We start from the raw sequence: 23,873 nt of genomic DNA, 5'->3' as shown, positions 1-23,873 counted from the left end.
GCAGAGGACTTCAGGAAAAAGTTTTCAAAAATTGAGGTTTGGTGGGTTTTTTTTTTTTAACTCCCTTACCCCCTTACCAAGATCATTTTAAAAGTTTATTTTAAATATTATAACCACAAACTGTTCAACCAAACGAAAATGAAAGTAGGCCACTTAGAGGTTTTCTTCTAAACTAAAGCAAAACGTCTTAAGCTAATAATTTTAACCATTGGGAGTTCACTGCCTCCTAAAAGCAATTACTTTGAAATTAAGAAGGAAGTATTTTAAATATTACATCTGAATTTGTAATTTTTCTCTTGCAGGATATACAGAGTCTAGTACTTTTTTTCCTTCCCCTTAGGACTAAACTGACCTTCCTGCCTGAGCAGTGAAACCCCAGACTTGGACTAGAGCCAGACGCCTTTCAGCACATCATTAAGAACTGTTGGAGGTGCTGTTTAAATGTAAATTTTCCAGCACTCCACCAGACAGATAGGCAATACTAAAGCAGTCAGGGCATGTTTAACACATCCAATTTTCGAAAGGAAGAAAAGGGGGAAAGCTTTCAAAAATATGTGTATCAAAGTGAAAGTTACTGAAAATGAGGCCATTCATCTGACTTAGGATGTCAGAGAGTCAGACGTCCATACACCTTACAAGACGTCCTAGATAAAAGCAAATCTGCAGGGCAATTTAAAGGATGAGCGATCCCTCGAATAAAGAGGTTTTTCATACTTTCTCGAGAAGGCAAGCAGCCCAGGAATAAAAGGAGGCCACTTATGTTCCCTATGTTCTAATGACTTAGGATTTCTTCAGGCATTGTCAAGGCCAGTGTGGAACCTGGACCAATAAGCATTGTAATGTACATGTACACAAAAAACAAACCAAAAAAAAAAAAAAAGGAGGCAGAGGGAGAGAAAGGAAAAAGGCGGGGTAACTCTGTATTTCCATTCGGTTGATACATTTTAAGCGTAATATTGGTTGACACGGCAGGTGAAATTGACAAGGTCATGTCCTGAGAAGGGTTTTGGAAGTGAGCCCAACACCGTCCATGGGAGTGAACGCTGTGCTGCACTTTAGCTAACAGGTCTAGGCTTCATTAAATACTTTGATCTCCCCTCTATTGTAACCTGTGATGTCAGCTGAATGTCCAACAATACAATAAGGCAGAAGCAGCCAAGTAATTCGAGATTTTCCCCTCATTTCACAGAATCCTATCAACATGTACGAAAACACAAGCTTATGAGCACACGTACACAGTCAATTCTCGATTGCCTGCCATTATGCTTCCACCTCCACTGATAATGCAAATTAATTTCTGATTGATTTCAGAATGCATTTCAAACAACTATACCTTCTGGAATGCGTTTAACTTGATCTCATATTACTATTTTAGCACAGTCTGAAATCAGAATCGGAGGGCTGAATGATAATGAATGATAAGAACTGAGGAAGTTGCCAGAGACATTGAAAGTAACCATGAAAATTTACAAGATAGATGATCAATACTGAGGCATGAGACCAAGCAAACATTTTCTTTCCATTGTCTTCTTTGCCCTTAATTAATTCCTTCCTAATGACTATTTAACCTTATATGCATTTTCAAATACCTTTCCACTATGGTGGGTTTTTTTTTTTTTAATTAATTTCCACAGTGACTAAATGTGCCAAGTGACATATTAATTCTTAATTTCTTTGCAGCAAAAGTAGACACTTTGGTATTATTATTATTTTTTAATAATTGATGACTTTTCCTGCTGATAAACCAGGGTTGAGTTGGTGACAATTTTTAAAGAAATTGACTTTTCATGTATTACAAGTTTTCTTGGGACCTCTCTTCAAAGAAAAATATAGTCAGATCGCATACAAAACAGAATAATATACAGATTATATCAATGCCACTTTTTTCCATGTATTTAAAATTTATACCCATGTTTTATTAGAATTAATAAGATAAATTACATCTCCTCTCTTGCAACTTGCACAAAATTTTGAGAGAAAGGAAAAGCTGACTCTGAACAAGTCTCATGACTTGAGAATTCTGAGTTTTAGCTTTTTGGTCAGTAGATAAATTTTAGCAAATTCAAAGATCCAAAGAAAATACAGAATTGGTTGAAACAAGTTATCAAAAAAAGTACAAGTATAGAAGGGCAAGTTGCATTTCCACAAATAAATTTATGTCGGTCTTGGTAAGTCTCTGTGTCCAGCCCACCAGAGACAGAAATATAAATTATGTTTTGTTAAAGTCAGGTTTCCAATTCTAGAATTTTGGCCACCTGTTCTATACTCCTTATGCCTCTTTTAGAAGGCATATTTTGTTATTATCTGGCCCTCAGACTACCTGTTTTTTAAATTAAAATTTTCCTTGATGTATTTTCTCAATATACTTGGGAAAGACAAAAATGCTAACATTGGAATCAATAAAAAATAACGTGAACACTTGAAAGAAAAGAGTGGAAGAAGGAAGAGAAACTATTTCATGTTCATAGCCATATTATTGTCATCATTAAAGTAGAATTACAGTAATAGTAAGAAGAAAAGAATGTCCTGCATATGTCATACTTATTTCAAAAACATGCCAAATCTCAATTTTAAATTTCATGGTATTTATTATTTTGAACCCATCTAAAGCTCCTTCTTACTGAGGTGTCTGGAATAGGCGCATGTAACTTTGAGTAGTTGCAGACATTTGTCTAATATGAAATTTTTGGCTATTAGTTTAGTTATAATGTAACTTCTCTTAATTTTCAGTAAAACATAGTTTGATACTTTCCTGCAACCATAAAACTGGGTTTTAAGTCTATTGTCTTTTGTGATGCGAGGGTTTCTTTAAAATGATTTTTTATTACTAAAATCTTCCTTACACATTGAGAACATTTAAATATGTATTGGGCTAAAATTGGTCTTAAATAAGCAGTCTCATTTTTTTTTTCAGGCCATACATCAGAACTGTGAATAGAGTTTTAAAAAAAACAATACTCATTAGAACTCCACTCCATATTCCTTCAAGTAATATTAAAAAGACATTTTCTTGAGGGGACTGAACAAGAGGGCCTTTTCTTATTTAACTATTTCTCCTCCAATTTCTGGAGACAAAAAACAAAAAACAAAAGTTGTTACTTAATATCAGTCTTTCATGTGAGAGCTGGTAAACCACTGCAAAGCCATGGGCTTAAAATTTCCCTAGTCCTTGCTTCTGGGTGCCATAGCAAGTACCAAACACTAGGTGCCCTAAAACAACAGAAATGTATTATCTTACGGTTCTGGAAGCTGAAATGAAGGTGTCATCTGTGTCGCGCTCTCTCTCTGACAGCTCTAAGGCAGAATCTTGCCTTGCCTCTTCTAGCTTCTAGAATCAACCAGCAATTGGTGGCCTCCTTCAGTTGATAGCTGCATCACCCCCGTCACATGGGCATCCTCTCTGCATGTGTCTTCACAGCGTCCTCTGTTGTGATTGTCTCATGTCCACACTTCCCCTTTTCATGAGGATACCAGTCCTATTGGATTAAGGCCCACCCTAATCACCTCATTTTAATTCGATGGCCTCTGTAAAGACCCTCTTTCCAAGTTCACATTCTAAGGTGCTAAAGGTTAGAACTTCAACATATCTTTTTTTTTTTTTTTTTTTTTTTTTTGTGGGAGGCAGGAGCACAAATCAACCCATAATGGTTAGTATATCTAGTTCAGACAGCTAACTTCTTGGTTTTTGTTTCATTTTGGTTTTTGCCCAAGAAAGAGAGAGCCTCATTGTGATACAGATAGAAATAGAATACATTTATAAAGATTATGGCAGGAAGAAGAACCTGGAAGTTGAAATTAAAAACTATGAAATTTCCTTTAAAAAGTAAATTGGGTTATGTTGCACTATATGAAATCACTGAAAAACTCAACCCCTTTTTAATCTATGAAAATGTCAAGTTCTTATGTTCCAAGTTAAGAAATTAGTAGAATGAAAAGAGAATAAGGAAGTATCAAAGAAGCTAGGGAACAAAGAGAAAATAGGAGCTAGACACAAAGAGAAAATAAAATCTTAAATAAGACAATTTCCTCATTAACATTATTTTAATTTTCAGAATTTGTTAACAAAATACACCAACCAATGTGGAAAAGAATTTGTTACCACAACACAGTTATGCTATTTCTGGTTCTTATTCAGTTGGGGGTTTTTTCGTTTTGTTTTGTGTTTGTTTGTCTGTTTTTTTAAGATTTTATCTGTCTATTTGTCAGAGAGAGAGAGCACAAGCAGGGGGAGTGACAGGCAGAGGGAGAAGCAGGCTCCCCACTAAGCAACGAGCCCGATGCGGGACTCGATCCCAGGACTCAGGAATCATGACCTGAGTTAAAGGCAGGCGCTTAACTGGCTGAGCCACCTAGCATCCCTCATTTGCTTTTTAAACCATCCTATCTACTAAAAATTTTTTAAATCTAAGAAACCTAGTCGTTTAAAAAAAAAAAAACAGTATTGCAGTGATGCTACAGATTTATTTGACAGAATCATTGCTATCCGTCTTTTGAAGGAAAGCAAAATAAACTGTCAACTGAAGATACATTTAAAAGTTCAAAATTTCAGATCCTTTAAAGGAAATGCAAAAACTTTCATCTCCGTTGCTAAAAGCAAATCTAATATTCAATAGGAAACAATAATCAGGAAAACAGTTGAAAATTGTTATAACTGTATTCTAAAAACTCACCATTGGTCTAATTATTTTACGTCAATCCTGAGGAGAATGCCCATAGGTAGATACAAATGTATTTTTACTTTTTCCCTACTTGAATTTTGCAGCAGGAGTGCATTAAATACTGCAATATCCCAGATATCTGATGAAGAAATGAGACGAGCTCGACCAAACAAGATCAAACATTTACAGCATTTTCCCACAGGGGCTAATTAGGTACTTACATGTGAATTCTTTTTAAAAAAGGTTTTCAGGAATAAATAGATGTTTTTTTATATTTTTAGGTATGCTAACAATAGCAAAGATCTCACTTCCCTGATTTCTGAGAGTCCTAGAAAGGGCTTACGTTCAAGGACTTGGCACTCAGTACAAGTACCGCACTTTCATAGACTCTGCCAAACCACTGGATTTGAACAATATCTGAACTCTCTGTATCATTATAATGTTATCACTGTAACAATTATTATTCCTCCAGCTGAAAGTGACAAAAACCCAACTCAAAAGTGACTATAGCAAAAAGGGAATTGAGTGATTTCTGTAACCAAACTGTTCGGGAAAGACTTGATTCAGGATTCAAACAATGTCACCGGGAATCAGTTTTTCCTCCACTAGGCTCCATTTCTCAATGTGGGCTCCATTCTTAGGTCACACATGGCTGCAGGGGACTGACAGGTCTCCAGAACTCCCTTCCTCTGAAAGGTTTAAATCTATATAAAGGAGCAAACATCTTTGTCCCAGCATTCTCAGCGAAAGTCCAACATTTACTCTGATGGGTCTGTCTTAGATCATGCATTTGCCCCTGAACCAATCACTATGACGACAGGAATAAAATTTAAATCTGGCTAATATGCTGTACCCTTAGCACCCTACCACAAAATTAGGGAAGGAGTGGGTTCTAAACCAAAAGATGTAATGCTGGAAGGAATGGAGTGGGGCAAGGCAAGCTAAGGTTATTGATTTGTTTGAAACACTAACCAAATGGGTAGAAAGTATAGGAATCTCCATCAGAAAGAGAAATTATGTTCAAATCACTTTGGTTCTTTGGACCTAAATGATACTTTTATTTCGCTTTTAATTGTGAAGATCATAAATTCTGTCAACGCTGAAATGCGCTATTCGGCAAATCCTAAAGATTTCACTCTCAGACTATTTGGAGGTGTTGCAAAAGCACGGTTCCATCGCATCGCAGATGTCCTTTAAATGCATCATCTGCACAACCTTCAAGCACCTTTAGACCACATGGAACAAGGTGTCTCACATAGCCAGCGCCTGAGAAAGACCCATAAATGAGGCTATTGATGCAAAGCTCTATGGATCAGGTTGAACACCTTGAGTTACATGGGAAATGAACAGGAGTTGGGGGCAGCTGAGGGAACACAGGTGTGGCATGTCCAGAGGAGCCCACATTCTTGAGTCGACAGGCAGCCGTATTCTATTCAAGCCCCATTCCCCGGGTGGTCCAGCTAACAAAGCTTCCTGTCATAAAGCTATCGCTCAGTACAAGGCAAGTGTATTGTGAATGCCAGGTTCAAAACAGTTCATTGAAAACTTCTTGGTTAAGTAATTAAAGCAGGCCGAGCTTTGGGAAATCCTCCAGGAGGGGGCTCATTTTGAGAACAGCTTTCCAATTCACATGTTTCCTAAGCCAAGGGTAAGCTTAGTTCAGATGAATAACACAAACACACACACACACACACACACACACACACACACACACACCATGAATTGTGGGATTAAAAAGTAGAATTGAGGTCAGGGCGAGACCACAGCAGAAGTGAATTGGCTTAAAGAAAACTAGATATTTGGTCTCCAAAACCATCTGTTTATAGGATTGTTTTGCTTGATTGCCACTACTTGCCATCTCCAGATTCAATCTATGTTAGAAAGATTGCAGGTGAAGTTGCCTGCCTACCAGACACACAGCTCAGCTTTTTTCTTCTTTGGGCAAAAACCAAAAAGTAAATTATATGTGTTTCAAATGAATGAAGGGCAAGCAGAATTCTATTTCCTGCAGGGCTCAAAACAAAACAAAACAAAACAAAACAAAATGTAGTTGTTGTGGGATGTCTGGGTGGCTCAGTCAGTTAAGCATCTGCCTTTGGCTCAGGTCATGATCCCAGGGTCCTGGGATCGAGTCCCGCATCAGGCTTCTTGCTCACCAGGGAGCCTGCTTCTTCCTCTGCCTGCCGCTCCCCCTGCTTGTACTTTCTCTCTCTGACAAATAAATAATTTTTTTTTAAAAATGTAGTTGTTGTTCCCACATAATGCACACAGATCCATCATCAGTCCTACAGACTGTCCTTTGCCTTAGGTCAGGTGATCGGAAGGGATCATTTTTCAAATTCCCTTCCAATTCTGTTATTTGACATGTTTATCAAGTATGTTTTACTTTTCTCATTTTGCAGAAATTGCCTTCGTGGTACTCGTATCAGTCTTTCGTGATTCTTCTATAACAAAGTGCCACACGTTTAGTGGCTTAAGACAACATGAATTTATTCTCTTAGAGTTCTGGAGGTCAGAAGTACAAAATCATTTTACTAACCCAAAGTCAAGATGTTGGGGGCACTGGTGCCTTCTGGAAGCTCTAAAGAAAATACATTTCCTTCCTTGCCCTTTTCAGCTTCTTGTAGCCACCTACATTGCTTGGTCTGCGTCCCCTTCCCCATCCTCAAAGCACATGGCTTTCTCCTCCAGCTCAGGCTAGTCCTGCATCCCTCTTATTAGGACCACTGTGATTGCAGGGGGCCTGCCTGCATAACCCACAATTATCTCCCAAATGGAGTGTTAAAATAATCATATCCACAAAGTTCTTTTTGCCATGTAAGTCAACATTCACAGGGTCCGGGGATTAGGACGTGGACATGTTGGAGTGCCACTATTCAGCCTGCCACAGTTCTTCAGAAAGCTGGGTTCATGTCATTCTATGACATTGTTCTATGCTGTCAATCTTTAAAAAGGCCCACATGTAATAAATACTGCTGGGAACTGTAACAGCTTCCAAATAATCGGGTATAGTTTATGCCCTTGAAGAGCTTTAATCGAGTGGAAGAGACATACTCATCAGCCAGTTAGAGATGTACTTTTTAAAGGTATTTATTTATTTATTTATTTATTTATTTATTGAGGGGGGTGTGGCAAGGAGCAGAGGGAGAGGGACAAGCAGACTCAGTGCTGAGCACCGAGTCCAACGAAGGGCTCCAGCTCACCACCCTGAGATCATGACCTGAGCTGAAATCAAGGGTCAGTCGCTCACCGGACTGAGCCCCCCAGCCCCATGAGGTGTAGTAATAATAAATGGGAGTGACACACAATGATACCGAGCACACAGCGTGTGTCAGGCACTGTATACGATGCTGGGTATGAAAGCATGAGTGAGCCGTGGTCTCTACCCTGAATCCAGAGAGTAGAGAGACATGCAGGGGAGAAAAGTCTGTATTTACAGGGAAAGACTGCGGTTTTACACCCACAAATTATCTTCTAGGTTGGCTTAGTATGATGGAAAAAACAGTGGATTGGCATAGTCCCAGAATCTGGGCTTTTCCAGTGACTTCACAAAAATTAGCCCTGTATCCTTGGAAAGATCACTTTGCCTGTCTGATTTGCTCTGGGTTTTAGCAACGTGCTGGTTTTATTAGACTGTGAATTTCCTGACTACCTTTCAGAATTTTGATGAAAAACTGTTGTCAGTACTGGAATTGATGGAAAACACAACCCAAGGAATTAAGAAGCTAGAGGAAAGGACTCAAGATTATTCAAAAACTAAAAATAAAAAATAAAGGAAGATAACAGGAATTGTTACTGAGATACTGAGGTAGGAAAGAACAGGGTGGATTAATAAAGATCGAGCTGCTATCAAAGCATTGCCTGCCCACCCATGAGAGAGCTGGCCTTTCTGGAATGACAAGCACATGTCCAGTTTGGCTTTGCTTGGCTATGGCCATAATCCACAGTGTGTGGACTTAACTCTATAAACTTAGCACTCCTGATTGTTGAGATAGCTAAAGAATTTAAGAGCTCATTTGTTCCCTGGGGATCAAAGTTAACTCCTGCCTGAAAGCTGGGACTTCCTGGCATGGGGCACAAAGTTTTCTGGCTAAAGCCTGAATATTCCCTAATATTGATAAGAAAAATAATTTATTTTAATTCACGTATTTAATTTATTTTTAAAATAATCTCCCAACAGGTCAGGGGAGGGGGGCTGTGAAAAAATATATCTTGACCTATTCTGATGTGAAAAGTAACCTACTGTATACAATGCTTATTCTATCCTGTGATGTGGTTAACTTTCCAATAGCCTAACTTTAAAGTGTCCCTGAGCCCTTTTTACTTTCTCTGAAGTAGAGTTTGGGGTGAATATCAGTGGAAAAAAGAGGAAAAGGAATATCCTTTCTCACAAACAGCCTGAGGTAAAGCAACGCTTGTTTTCCTCGGGAGGGAGAGTCATGGCTGGCTCCTCCTAGTCTTGAATTCTGAGTTGTGAAAAGCCGCTGTGGTTGCTTGGTAGCCTTAATGTGCTTCTGGAGAAAAATAAACAGCTTTCCACTGAACTGTTGATATTTATGGAAAAGGTAAAGTGGGATTCTTTCTTAGCCTCCAGAGCGAAAGGAGAAAAAAAAATCTATGTATTTGAAGGAAATGATATCACTTATAAATGGTGTGTTCAGGAAGTTTCTGAGGTGACCAACAGAAATGATGTGTCAGCTCACAGATTTCATTTTTACCACAGTTGTAGAAATTAAGAAAGTACAGATTTTACTGGAAAAATAAATAAAAATTAAATGGCTGTGGCTGACCTGGGAACACCGTCTTTTTCCCAAACTCATCTCCTGGGAACAGGCTACTAGGCATTAGGTGAGATACAAACACAAAGCAGCAGTTTCTAGTGTAAAGAGATGTGGAATAAATCTGCGGATAGTTTGTTGGTTTCTTACAATGCCTATTGCAAACCTGGAATTGACAAGCCTTAAACACAAGGCCGTTTTTTGTTCCAATACAGTCGAGGTCTGTTTAAAAGCACAGCCTTGGAGTACAATAAATTCCCCCACTTTCCCTAATGGATTTATTCTCTTAAGTTCTTTATGTAAGAAATGTTACACCATTTGAACCAATGACATGAAACTGTTGAAGAGAAGATTTATTCACTTCACAGGTTAATTCATGAAAGTGTGGACCTAATTGTTGCATTTGGCAAGAGGAAATACAACATTTGAACAGTGCTACTCATTTCCTTTCTTAACAGTGGGTTGAAATAGATTTATATTTTGCAGCCCCACTTTTCATTTCATGGGATTTACACCCTGTTCCTAGAGCAATCAACAGCCTGTGATTGATGGCGAAACCAATTAATTCAAGTGGTCCTTTCCCACAAGCTTATAGAATTTGCCCTTACTGCTCACACAATTTACTTTTATGCTCCAGACTTTTCTCCATCTTTTCTTCCATAGACTTATCTTAAGGTGTTTCTAGGACCCAGCACCTACATGTAGAACTCCTGGCTAATGTTAGATAGTTCATAAAATTGACACTGCCTGCTTATGTATGCTAAAAAGATATTCTATTTCAACATTCCTATATGCAACTATCTTAAAATTACTAGAGACACAAAAAGGTTTTAAATGGGGACTTTTTAAGAAGTTTTGTCCTGGATTACAAAGTTCTGTCTGCATCAACAAATGCTTACTGATATGTAAGTACACTGAGGCCTCTCACATGTTTATACTAGTTTTTACCATTTGCCAAGGACGTTTGTATCCATCGTGTCATTTGATCCTAACAACAACCCCAGAAATTGGAACGGGCAATATTATTATCCCCATCATATCCATGGAAAAAGATAGAGGTTAAATGTCTGCCAAAGGTTGCACAACTAATTACCAGCAGAACCAGATCTTCTGGCTTCCAGGATAGGGCCCTCCCCCTCCACCAGGGGGGGACAGATTCTATCCTGAGGGACCTCCTTGGAGACCACCTAAAAGTTAGGCATTGCAGGGGAGCAAAACAGCAGGTGTGCCACACCCCATTCTGAATTCCCTCAGGGAAAACAACAGTCCTGCATTTATCTGTTTTATATGTTGAGAAATTGGATACATTTTTATTTGAATGAGATTTATGGCACGAAGAAGAAAGAAAAAAGTGGAAAAGCACTGCAATTGCCCTGTGTACGACACCGCCTTAAAATGACTAGGAAATATTGGCACGGTGATAATGTGAGCTCAGTCGTGCTTCTCTAGTACCAGGAACTGACTTAATCAATTTGGGAGACAAAAGCCGATTATAACAAGCAAAAATACCATCAGTGTCATTGTTAAAGCATTAAGAACCTGGTTATCTGTTAATAGCATATTAGAGGGCTTCTGGGTGGCTCAGTTGGTTAAGTGTCTGACTTCGGTTCTGGTTATGATCTCAGGGTCCTGGGATTGAGCCCCATGTAGGGTTCCCCACTCAGCAGGGAGTCTGCTTCACCCTCTCCCTCTGCCCCTTCCCCGCTCATGCGCACTCGTGTTCTCTCTCTCTCTCAAATAAAATCTGTTTAAAAATACCATATTAGACAATTTTAAAACTTAAGTGGACCTTCTAGACACCTGTGCATTAATAATAGCAAAATAGTTAATTAGATGAACACAGAGATCTGGCAATAGATATGAGTCATATTGGATGAAGGCACAGAGGATGCGGTAGACCTCCACTGTCTTCTTTCAGGGCAGCATGCTGGCCATTTATCATGCAGGCCAGTCCTGTGCCTCTCCAGCATGTTGTATTCTAAAGCCATGGAATAGTTTGCCTTTCTTTCTCCAAGAGAAATTTTCTGTGATGCACATAAAATTAGTGGGTCAATTAGATTTAAAGGGATAATACATACACGGGGGCCTGTCCAGTCATGAAGGGGGAAAGACATGAGTCCGGGGCTGCTGGTGGTCCTCATGCCTCTCTGTGCCAACAACGCAGAGAGAGTTTCTGTTCATGAGGCGAGAATGGAGCCTGAGCACAGACAGCCTAGCCTGATGGTCTCTTCTTCCCAGTTCCTGTTTCTGATGTTCCCAGAACAACCCTGGCTTCTGCAGACCTTCCCATTATTTTGTGATTCTTCCAATTAAAGCCTTCTTTTATCCCAAACTAGTTTAAGTCGGTTTTCCATCAGCTGTGCCAAAGAAAAAGCCTTGACTAACACGGCAGTGGTTCAGAGTGGCGGGAAGGGCTACGAGCTTAGAAACGAACAGCTCTGCACTTGCATCATGACTGCCCCAGCCATGCAAGCTCAGACATTATTGAATGTCTCGAAGCTTCAGTTTCTGCCTATGTTATGTGCTAATATTAATACTACCTCCGTCATGGAGTAATCGTGATGACTAAGTGAAACTATATGTGTGACAGTGCCCAGCCATTCTTTCCTAGTGCAATCTTCAGTGGTTAGGCATGTTTCCAAGCCCCCAATATATTATTCATTCATTCATTCATTCATTCATTCATTCAACACTCATTTATTACTCAGGTGCTAACTATTGGCCTATATTATACCTAGCAGCAAGGCAAGAATGTTTAAAAAAAGGGGGGGGGGGAGAAGAAGAAGAAGAAGAAGAAGAAGAAGAAGAAGAAGAAGAAGAAGAAGAAGAAGAAGAAGAAGAAGAAGAAGGAGAAGAAGAAAAATATAGGGTTTTTGACTTCAAGAAGTTCATGGATCAGTTGGAGAAACATACAAATTTGGAGTGGATTGGTGTCACAAAAGTTTTTGGCATAAGGAGTGACATCACCAAGATAATGACCTAGACTGTTCCTGACTTCATTCCTCCTCATAAGAACAACTAACAACTCTTCAAGAGTAAGATACCCCTGAGAGGATCCTAGAACACAAGGGCAAGGCTAAAGCACCCCGCTGTCCCTCGGTGACTAAGACAGACTGCATTAGAAGGGTAAAAGAGACAGCTCCACACTACCCTGCCTGCTGTGTCCCCTCCCAAGGCCAGCAGCAACATTCAGAAAGGTCTCCCGTGAGCCTCTGGCTTCTCCAGTGGGAAAAGAGGACCCAGGAGAGACAACCAGCACTGCCAAAACATTGTGGGTTGCTTTGCCAGAGCCACTACTCTGCTCTCGCCCCACAGGAATTACATGGGATTCTGTGGGGCTCAGCCACTGGGAATCTGACTATGATCGGGAAGGGGACAGGGGCTTGCAACAACCAGCGTATGGATCTTGGCAGACCATGCTCATACCTGCAGTGCCCAAGTAGTACCCCAATCAGCAGTTTTGCTCATCTGCAGAATCAAATCAGGGGCAAACTCTGACCAAGGAACTCAATGGACTGCCGATCTGCTTGATGTAGATCCTTAAATAAGGAGATCTGGCAGTCTAAGAGCCGAGTTTGCCCACACCCAGGCAAGGAGCTGAATCACAGCCCCACCCACTGCGGAGAGTGCCTTTCAGCCTCATTTGAGCAGAAGAGCTGGTGATGACTCTGGAACCTGTTTGGCCCAGCAGCAGTCAAGCAGAGAGGTAGGCAGTCAGAGCCAATAAATTGCAGAGCAAACTGGTGGCCCTGATTGGTCAGAGAAACTGGAGTGCAGGTTGGCTTGAGTTGAGACAATAAGGACCTTTACCAGTTTTAGAGCTGCTTCTCCTGCTGCACTAGGGCAGGGAATCTAATTCATAGCCCTACTCATGGCTAAATACAGCCTTTAGCCTATCCAACTAGGGAAACTAACCAGAGCACACAGGAAGCTGTGTACCCATTTAACAGCCCTACGCAGAATGGCACTTGACCATAGAACACAGCCTGTGATTTCCCCTGCCTGCAGAGCAAAACCACAAGGGAAAATCCTGTACTAATTACAAAATAGAACATGATAAATAAGTCAAAGTGTACTAATACCAAAAGACATCAAAACACAAAAAGACAGCATGATAAGAAACAAGGAAAAATAGGTCACCAAAACACCAGAAAATAATTAACAAAATAGCAATGGTAAGTCCTTACTTATCAATAATTACCTTAAATGTAAATGGATTAAGTTCTCAAACTAAAAGACAGAGAATGATTGGATGGATTTAAAAAAACAAAAGACAAGATTGAACAATATGCTGCCTACAAGAACTTCACTTTGGCATTGAAGACCCACATAGACTGAGAGTGATGGGGTGAAAAAAGACATTTCAGGTAAACGGTAACAAAATAAACAAAAAAACACAGGGGTAGCTAAACTTAGACAAAATAGATTTTGAACTAAAACTGGTAAAAAGAGACCAAGAAGGTCCTTATATAATGACAAAGGGGTCAATACATCAAGAAGATATAACAATTATAAATATTTATGCACCTATGCACCAAACATTGGAATGATGAAATATAAAGCAAAAACCAAATAGAGCTAAAAGGAGAAATAAAGTACAGTAATACAATAATAGTTGTAGACTTTAATACCCCACTCTCAAGAATGGATAGATCATCCATACAGAGAATGTATAAGGAAACAGCAGCTTTGAACAACACTGACCAAATTGACCTAATCAAAATATATATAGAACATTCTATCCAACAACAACAGAATACACATTCTTCTCAAGTGCACATGGAACATTTTCTAGGATAGAACATATGTTAGGCCACAAAGCAAGTCAGCAAATTCAATAAGATTGAAATCATGCTAAGTACATTCTTTGACCACAGGGCATGAAACTAGAAATCAATAACAAGAGGAAAACTGGAAAACTCATGAACACAAGGAAATTAAACACCGCTATCCTGAACAACCAATGGATCAAAGGAGAAATTAAAGGTGAAATTAAGAAGTTTCTTGAGACAAACAAAAATGGAAACTACAATGTACCAGAACTTGTGGGATGCAACAAAAGCTGTTCTAAGAGGGAAGTTCATACCAATAAATGCCTACATTAAGAAGCAGGAAAAATCCCAAATAAACAACCTAACTCGATGCCTTAAGGAACTAGCAAAAGAAAAAACTGAGCCCAAAGTTAGCAGAAGAATGGAAATAATAAAGACTAGAGCAGAAATAAGTGAAATCGAGCACAGAAAAACATAGAAAAGATTAACAAAATGGAGAGCCAATTCTTTGAAAAGGTGAACAAAATTGACAAGCCCTTAGCTAGACTGAGGGAAAAAGAGAGCGCATCAAATTGACAAAATTATAAATGGAAAAGGAGACATTACAATGGACCCCACAGAAACTGAAAGGATCATAAGAGGCTACTCTGAACAACTTAATGCCAACAAACTGGACAACGTAGAAGAAATGGAAAAGTTCTTAGAAATGTAAACTTATCAAGACTGAATCAGAAGGAAATAGAAAATCTGAGTAGGCCAATTACTAGTAAGGATATTAAATCAGCAATCAAAAATCTCCCAACAAAGAAAAGCCCAGGACCAGATAGTTTTACTGATGAATTTTACCAAACATGTATTCTTTTTTATTTTATTTTGTTTATTTATTTGAGAGAGAAAGAGAGCACGAGAGGGGAGAGAGTCAGAGGGAGTCAGACGGAGAAGCAGACTCCCTGCTGAGCAGGGAGCCCAAAGCAGGACTTGATCCTGGGACTCCAGGATCATGACCTGAGCCAAAGGCAGTCGCTTAGCCAACTGAGCCACCCAGGCACCCTTACCAAACATTTAAAAAAGAATTAGCATCAATTCTTCTCAAACTCTTACAAAATATTGAAAAGAAGGGAACATTCCCAAATACATTTTATGAGACTATTTTTCTGATACCAAAACTAGAAACAGACATTACTAGAAAAGAAAACTACAGGCCAATATCCCTGATGAGTATGGATGCAAACATTACCAATAAAATACTAGCAAACCAAATTCAGTAGCACATTAAAAGGATCATTCGCCATGATAGAATGGGATTTATCTCTGATATGCAAGGATGGTTCAACATTTGCAAATCAATCAATCCAATACATCACATTAATAGAATGAAAGAAAAGAATCATGATCATCTCAACAGCACAGAAAAAAGCATTTGACAAAATTCGACATTTATTTAGGACAAATATTCTTAATAAATTAGGCATAGAAAAAACATACCTCAACATAATAAAGGCCGCATATAACAAGCCCACAGCTAACATCACACTCAATGGGGAAAGGTTGAAAGTTTATCCTTTAAGATCAGGAGCAGGATAAGTGTCCCAGCTCCTACTCAACGTAGTCTAGAAGTCCTAACTAGAGCAATCAGAAAAAAGATAAAAGATAACAGAATTGGAAATGAATAAGTAAAATTGTCTCTATTTTCAGATGACATGATTTTAGATAGAGAAAATCCTAAAGACTCGATCAAAAAACTCTTAGATCTAATCAATGAATTCAGTAAAGTTGCAGGATACAAAATTGCCATACAAAAATCAGTAACATTTCTACACAATAACAATGAATTTTCTGGAAAAGAAAAAAAGAAATCTGTTTCATTTTCAATAACATCAAAGACAATAAAATACTTAGGAATAAATTGTAACTAAGGAGGTGAAAAATCTCTACTCTGAAAGCCTCAAGAAGTTGATGAAAGAAATCAAAGACACAAATAAATGGAAAGGTATTCTGTGTTCATGGATTAAAAGAATTCATATTGCTGAAATGTCAATACTACCAAAAGCCAATGCAATCCCTATCAAGATTCCAATGCCATTTTTTGCAGAAGTAGGAAAAATACTCCTAAAATTTGTATGGAACCACAAAAGACCCCAAATAGCCAAAGAAATCCTGAGAAAGAAGAACAAAGCAGGAGGCATCACACTTCCTGATTTCAAGCTATAGTATAAAGCTACAGTCATCAAAACAGTATGGTACTGACATAAAAACAGACAAATAGACCAATAGAATAGAATTGAGAGCACAAAAATAAACCCTGGCATATACAGTCAACTAATATTAGGAGCCAAGGATACTCAGTGGAGAAAAGATAGTCTCTTCAATAAATGGTGCTGGAATAATTGGATAGTCCCATGTGAAAGAAAGAAATTGGACCCATATCTTATACTCCTCACAAAAATTAACTCAATATGGATTGAAGACTTGAATATAAATCCTGAAACCATGAAACTTCTTGAAGAAAGGAATAAAGCTCCTTTACATGGGTCTTGGTGATGATTTTTTTGGATATGACACCTAAAGTACAAGCAACAAAATAAAAAATAAACAGTGGGACTACATCAAGCTAAAAAGCTCTGCGCAGGAAAAAAAAAATTAACAAAAAGAAACCAAGACAACCTATGAAATGGGGGAAAAATTGCACACCATGTATCTGATAAGGGGTTAATATCCAAAAAATATGAAGAACTCATAAGCTCAAGAGAAAAAAAAAAACCAAAAAAACAAAAAATACAAAAACAAAACAAACAAAAAAACACCAAATTAAAGAATGAGCAAAGGACTTTAATAGAAATTTCTCCAAAGAAGATGTACAAAAGGTCAATAGGTACATGAAAAGATGCTCAACATCACTGGTCATTAGGAAAATGCAATTAAAACCACAATAAGATATCAGGTCACACCTGCTAGAATAGCCATAATCAAAAAGACAAGAGATAACTAATGCTAGCATGAACGTGGAGAAACAGAAACTTTGCACACTCTTGACAGGATTGTAAATTAAAATAGCCACTATGAAAAACAGTATTCAGGGTCCTCAAAAAATTAAAAATAGAGCTACCATATGACCCAGCAATCTTACTTCCGGGAATATATCCAAAGGGGGAAGAAAACGAACTCAAGAAGATACTTGCACCCCCATATTCATAGCAGCATATTATTTACAATAGTCAAGACATGGAAACAACCTAAGTGTCCATCAGTGGGTGAATGGATAAAGAAAATATGGTAGATATACACAATGGACTATTATTCAACCATAAAAAATGAGGAAATCCTACCATTTGTGACAACATGGGTGGAACCTGAAGGCATTGTGCTAAGTTATGTAAGTCAGACAGAAAGACCAATACTGTATGATCTCACTTATCTAAATTTTTTAGGTTTGTGGAATCTAAAAAACAAAAACAGAAGCAAACTCATAGAAAAGGGATCAGACTTGTAGTTTCCAGAGGTGGAGGATGTGGGGAAGAAAACTTGGAGTAAGGTGGTCAAAAGGGTGCAAAATTCCTAAGATAACTGAGATAAATAAGTACTGGGGATAGTGTACAACATGCCACAACTAACACTGTTGTATGACACACAGGAAAATTGTTACGATCGTAGATCCTAAGAGTTCCGTCACAAGGAGGAATCTTTTTCCATTGTTTCTTTCTTTCGTTCCGGTGAATCTGTATGAGAGGATGGTTGCTGAACCTCTTGTGCAATCATTTCACAATATATGTACATCAACCCATCGTGCTGTATCCCTTAAACCTATTCAGTGATAGATGCCAATTATTTCTCAATGAAACTGGAAAAAAGTTTTGGTATAAATATGAATCAACACAAAATAAGAGAATGACCAGTTTGGGGTGTGGTGTGTCAAGGAAGCTTTTAGGGGAAGGAGACTTTGAGCCAAGGTTTAATAGGAAATACAGTGATGCGATAGATTGCCAAAGAGACTTTTTTTTTTAAAGTAATCTCTACACCCAACGTGGGGCTTGAACCCACAACCCCAAGATCAAGAGTCGAACGCTCCACCAGCTGAGCCGGCCAGGAGCCCCCAGAAAGTCTTTTTAAATGAAATGCCCTTCCTAGTCGGTCAAAACTTAGTTTGTTTATTTGTTTGTTTGTTTGTTTGTTTGTTTAGAAGTGAGGAAGGGGCAAAGGGAGAGGGAGAGAGAGAACCTTAGGCAGACTCCACGCCTAGCTCAGAGCCTGACTCCGCACTCAGTGTCACAACTCTGAGATCATGACCTGAGTGAAAATCAAGAATCAGAGGCTTAACCACCTGAACCACCCAGGAGCCCCTAAAACTTTGGGTTCTTGGTCTTTTTGAATGAAAATTTTAGTATCAAATGGCACTCTTGAGTTGTGATTTAACTCAAAAATGACTATCGTCCCTAGGGAATCAGGTGTTTGTGTAGGTCAAATTTATTCCATGCCTGAGCACTTTGTGGTTTTCATTTGCCGTTCTAAATTTCTGTCCAGTTCCTTCCTTTCTAAAAATGCCTTGCATTAAAAATACTTATTATAGGGAAATCCAAATAAAAGTGTATTGTTTAAAGGAATACAAGGAGAAGTTCTATTTTCATTTTCTCTCTGTGGTAAGAGTAATTTTTTAAAGGGTAGATATATGCTAAGTACAAAATCATTTTTTCAGATTTTCTCAAATAGCACTTGGGCAGAAATTTTACGTGTGTGTATGGGATGGAGGTACTTTGTGTGAATGCCCCTGGGGTCTCTTCTGTCTAATCAGGCTCAAATTTCCTGAGATGTGAACTAAAGAAAGTGATATCAGCTGGTTACAAAGCAATTTTTATCTAAAGAAATAATATATGATCAATATGCATAAATACTTAAGAGCGGAAATTAAACATATTTCTAAGAACTTTTTAGTAACTTTTATTCTACCCCACCCACACATTTGTTGGAGAAAAGAAATTAGAAGGTTAAGAGTATGGCTCTGGTGCCAGGCAGACCTGGTTAACCTCTGAGGCTGTTTCCTCATCTGTGAAATAGAAATAATAGTATGTATCTCATAGATTTCAGTGAATACTAAGTGAGGAAATGTGAGTAAAGATTTAGGATAATACTTGGTACATACTGTGGTAGGGACTTGTGAACTACCTTACGATCAGTGGTCCACAGTGTTTTTAAAGGTTTTTTTTTTTTTTAAGATTTTATTTATTTATTTGACAGAGATAGAGACAGCCAGCGAGAGAGGGAACACAAGCAGGGGGAGTGGGAGAGGAAGAAGCAGGCTCATAGCAGAGGAGCCTGATGTGGGGCTCGATCCCATAACGCCGGGATCACGCCCTGAGCCGAAGGCAGATGCTTAACCGCTGTGCCACCCAGGCGCCCCCGTGGTCCACAGTGTTAAATGGATACTAGACTCACCTGGAAATCTTTAAAAAAAAGGAGTTGAGGGATTGGGCACCTGGGTGGCTTAGTCATAAGCATCCAACTCTTGATTCTGGTTCAGGTCATGATCTTAGGGTTGTGAGATCAAGCCCCATCACGCTCCATGCTGGGTGTGAGCCTGCTTAGATGCTCTTTCCCTCTGCCCCTGCCCCCCTTCTCTTCTCTCTCTCTCTCCCTCTCCCTCTTTAAAATAAATAACTATATATACAAAGAAATACTGATTTGCTGGTTTGGAAAGAGGCCCAGGCATTGGTAATTTTTTTAAAGCTCTTGAAGTGATGGCAATGTGTAACCAGGGATGAAACCACTACCTTTGGGGCGCCTGGGTGGCTCAGTCATTAAGCTTCTGCCTTCGGCTCAGGTTGTGATCCCAGGGTCCTGGGATCAAGCCCTGCATTGGGCTCCCTGCTCAGCAGGCAGCCTGCTTCTCCCTTTCCCACTCCCCCTGCTTGTGTTCCCTCTCTCACTGTGCCTCTCTCTGTCACATAAATAAAAATCTTTAAAAAAGAAAAGAAGAAAAGAAAAGAAAAGAAAAGAAAAGAAAAGAAAAGAAAAGAAAAGAAAAGACCACTACCTTAGTTTTGGGCATCATCAATACTCACAACCCCTACATAATCCAGTTTTAAGCTTCTCATTCTCTATGCAATACATCCTTACTTTCCAGCTCGCTCTCATATCTCAGTAGAAGATTTTTCAACTCTATGAGGACCCAGGAATTCTATCACCTTTTTTTTTTAAAGATTTTATTTATTTATTTGAGAGAGAGAGAGAGACAGCCAGCGAGAGAGGGAGGGAACACAAGCAGGGGGAGTGGGAGAGGAAGAAGCAGGCTCACAGCGGAGGAGCCTGATGTGGGCTTGATCCCAAAACGCCGGGATCACGCCCTGAGCCGAAGGCAGACGCTTAACGACTGAGCCACCCAGGCACCCCAGGAATTCTATCACCTTAATACTGATCCTCCCCATCCCACCAACCTTTTATTCTCTCCCTGTTTAGCTTAAATTCCATGGTTCATCATTAAAATTATTCACTTACATGTTTTCTCAGGTTCCTTAGCTCCTCTGTTTCACTCTCCCCATCTGGTATGGTATCTGGGCCTTCAAAGAGAGCTCCCAATGAAAAGGACCTCCCAGGGTTCTGTACCCTCCTCCCATAGCAAACCTGGCTGATATGTGGCTCACCTTAAACAACAGAATACAGTGGCAATAATACTGTGCCGGACCAGGCCTAAGACTAAAGAAGGACTGACAGCTTCCCACTTGCATTTTGGGGAGCCCTAACCTAGTAATTGGAATTCAGCTCCCCTGCTGAATTTCACCTCGCTGATGGCTCCATGGAGACATCACATGAAGGGGTCATATGGCAAAGAGATGCCTGGCAGTACCCAGCCTTGCAGTTGTCCCTGCCAAAGCACCAGCTCAGTTTGAGCCCCAGATGATAGCAGCTTTGGCCAAAACCATGTGATGCAAAAGAACAGCATGGACAAGTCACATAATTATGAGAAATAATACATTGCTGTTGCTTTAAACCATTATGTTTTGGGGGCTATTTATAGTGCAGCAATAGACAAATAGAAATTTATTCCTAGAAATATTATGCTGACATAATAGAAACCTAAAATTAGTGGCATTTTCTGTGGGACCAGACAGAAGGTAGAAGAGCCTTAACAAGACGATTAGTGAAGAATGGAAGGGGAGTGAAGAAATTACTATTGGGGACTGGGAAATCAGGGACCTGGGTTATCTACTAGCCAATCAGCTGAAAAAACTGTCACCTGTTTTATCATAAAAGCTAGAAAGGGTAGTTAATGAAGGGAGAATCTGAATAAGGAGATTTCCAAGCAGAATAAGGCTTTTGTTCAGTGAAGTGGGTGATAATGTGATCATTTTAAAATCCACCACGTTTTTAAAGGAATTATAACCGCTTGAGATGGAAGGGGCAAATAGTTCAAAAGGAAAAGACACTTTTGGCTCCTAACTTATAAAACAGGCAAGAGTCAGGCTGAGATGCAAACATGGACCATGTCTTATGGAAAAGAAAGGATGGTCTTTGTGTAGGCAAGAGTTCAAGGAAGAGAACAAAGACCCAAGGAGAACTGGTCCCAGAGAACAAATTTCTGTCTCAATAAATGTCTGTTCCTTGCCCCTGGAGTAGAGAAAATTGGTGGTATGTGCCCTGCTGGATTTCAGAATTGCTATGGACCAGTAACTCTTAATGTTTCCTGTCCCACCCCCTTTTAAATGGGAGCATCTCTTGTTTTCCTGTTGTGTCTTGCTGTCATATGTTGGGTGTTTGGCAAGAGGGAGGGAATCAGATACTGTGTCTTTACACATCTTCAGATCAAGTAGAAGTACACCCAAGGAGCAGGAGCAACCCCCACTGACGACATTGTAGGCTTCAAAGCCTGAGCATGACACTATCCTGAGATGGAGGTTTTGAGGTCTTGGGAAGGGAGTGAATATATTTTACATATGGAAGAAATGTGAATCAATGAAAGCCACAGAATAGATTCTGATAGCTAGTCTCCAACCATAGCCCCAAATGTGCCACGCTTTCTTGTGGTCCTCTCCCTCACTGAGCCAACAGAATGTGGTAGAAGTGATACTATGCCAGTTCCAGGCCTCAGACTTAAAAAGTACTAGCAGCTTCTGCTTTTCTACTTTTAGAGCCCTGAGCTGCCATGCAATAAGTCTGACTACCTGCTAGAGATGCCAGGTGGAAGAGAAAAGGCCCTGACACTACACAGAGACAGAGAAGTCCAGCCGTCCCAGCCCAGTCGGCCAGCCATCTTGCCAAGATACAGACATGTGAGTGAGCTATTGTGGGCATTTCTGCCCATTCAAATCCACCATATTACTATAGCTCCGCCTGATACCTTGTGAAACGGAAGAACCAACAGGTCAAACCATAGACGTGTGCGAAATAACAAATTGTTGTTTTAAAATTACTGTGTCTGGGGATTTGTTATGCAGCAATAGATAACGGAAACACCTCAATTCAAACTGAACGCAACTCTTCCATTGTGCAAACATGGCAGGGGTACACTCAACAGAACGCTGGTGACTGGTCCTCACTTAAATCATAACCAAAATGTCAAGTGTGCTCTCAGGGAAACGGAGTAATAATACTATGTGTCCCTAGTCTATGTACTCACTGGCCCACACCATCCTCTTCCTTACATTTTTCCCTCACCTCTTTCAAATAGTCAATATCTCATCCTCCATCCTCACTCTCCGCTTATGACCTTTGCTCCTCCTTTACCTCTTAAAATAGAAGCTATGTAAAGACAACTTCCACAAACTCTCCATCTTTCACTTGTCTACACCTGGGACTATCTACTCAGCCTTGCCTTTTGGATAAAGGGTCTATGCTTCTATTTAGTGCCAAGCCCTCCACTTTTGTACTAGATTTCATTCTCTATCACTTTAGCACCTCTTTCCTCTGCTTCACCAATTTTTCCCTCTCTACTGGATCATTCTCATTAGGAAAAAAATTCTCCCATCTTAAATCCTATCCTCTTGATCCCACTTTCCCATCCAATAATTGACATGTCAATGTTCCCTTTGTAAAGTCCCTCAAAAAAGTTGTCTCATTTCTTTTCACCTATTCTTTTCAAAATTCACTCTAATAAGGAATTTACTCCCAATCACTTCACTAAATCATTTGTAGAGTCACCGATGACATCACTGCCAATTGAGAAGTCCAAAAGCCAATTCTCAGTCCTTATTTTATTTGAACCATCAGCATTATTTGACGTAGTTGATGCATCCTTTTCTTCCATTTGCTGTCTTCACTTGAGTTCCAGGATGCATGCTCTCTTGGCTTATCGTCATTACCTAGCCCCTCCTTTAAGTCTCCTTTCCTGGCTCATCCTCATTTCACAATATCTGAAGTTGGAGTTGGACTGTTTGATAGTTGATCCATAGACTCTCCTCTTCTCCATGTACTTGTTTATATCATCCAGTCTCATGACTTCAAAAACCATCTGTATGTTGCTGTTGACCTCAAATGTATATTTCTAATCCTAATCTCTCCTTTAATACCCAGATTCATATCTGCTCACTCAACAATGGGCATCTCAAATTTAACATGCCTATAGTGAATTCCTGTCTTTGTTTCTCATACCACAACTAATTTCTCTCTCCCTCTCTCTCTCTCTTTTTCCCCTAATCTTAACTGTGTACTTCCAATTACTCAGGCCAAAAACCTTAGAG

The 23,873-nt window shown here is 39.5% G+C and overlaps 1 long non-coding RNA gene across 1 annotated transcript in view; it reads left to right on the top strand.

The window, feature by feature from the left end:
• LOC103675854 overlaps nucleotides 1-23,591 on the top strand; it is a 407,534-nt gene extending 383,943 nt beyond the window's left edge. The window contains exon 6 of the long non-coding RNA XR_571925.2: nucleotides 22,326-23,591. This is a non-coding gene — a long non-coding RNA (uncharacterized LOC103675854). The remainder of the gene's footprint in view (nucleotides 1-22,325) is intronic.
• The last annotated feature ends 282 nt before the right edge of the window (nucleotides 23,592-23,873 follow it).

Source organism: Ursus maritimus, unplaced genomic scaffold, assembly GCF_017311325.1.
Source record: "Ursus maritimus isolate PB19 unplaced genomic scaffold, ASM1731132v1 scaffold_13, whole genome shotgun sequence".
Taxonomy (NCBI): Eukaryota; Metazoa; Chordata; class Mammalia; order Carnivora; family Ursidae; genus Ursus; species Ursus maritimus.
This window is presented reverse-complemented; position numbering and strand designations above follow the sequence as displayed.